The sequence below is a fragment of the Pyrgilauda ruficollis genome, unplaced genomic scaffold (assembly GCF_017590135.1).
Source record: "Pyrgilauda ruficollis isolate IOZ18807 unplaced genomic scaffold, ASM1759013v1 scaffold70, whole genome shotgun sequence".
Classification (NCBI taxonomy): Eukaryota; Metazoa; Chordata; class Aves; order Passeriformes; family Passeridae; genus Pyrgilauda; species Pyrgilauda ruficollis.
This window is the reverse complement of record NW_024528822.1, coordinates 1,974,726-1,974,993: the sequence shown is the minus strand read 5'-3', so window position 1 is coordinate 1,974,993 and position 268 is coordinate 1,974,726.

The following is a 268-nucleotide window of genomic DNA, read 5'->3' as shown; positions in this document are numbered from 1 at the left end:
CCCGCCGCAGCGCCTCCGCCTCGGCCGCCGCCGCAGGCCCGCCCGCCGCCAGGCGCTGCAGCAGCAGGCGCAGCGCCTCCGCCCGCTCGGCGGAGAGCGGCGCGCTAAGCGCCCGCAGCAGCGCGGCGCGGTCCCCGCAGCGGGACAGCAGCGTGTCCGCCAGCACCACCTCCATGGCGCGGGGGGAGGCGGAGGAGGAGCGGCGGCTGCGCAGGCGGGGGCGGGCGGGGCCCTCGAGGGGCGGCGGGAGGCGAAAACACGGCGTGAT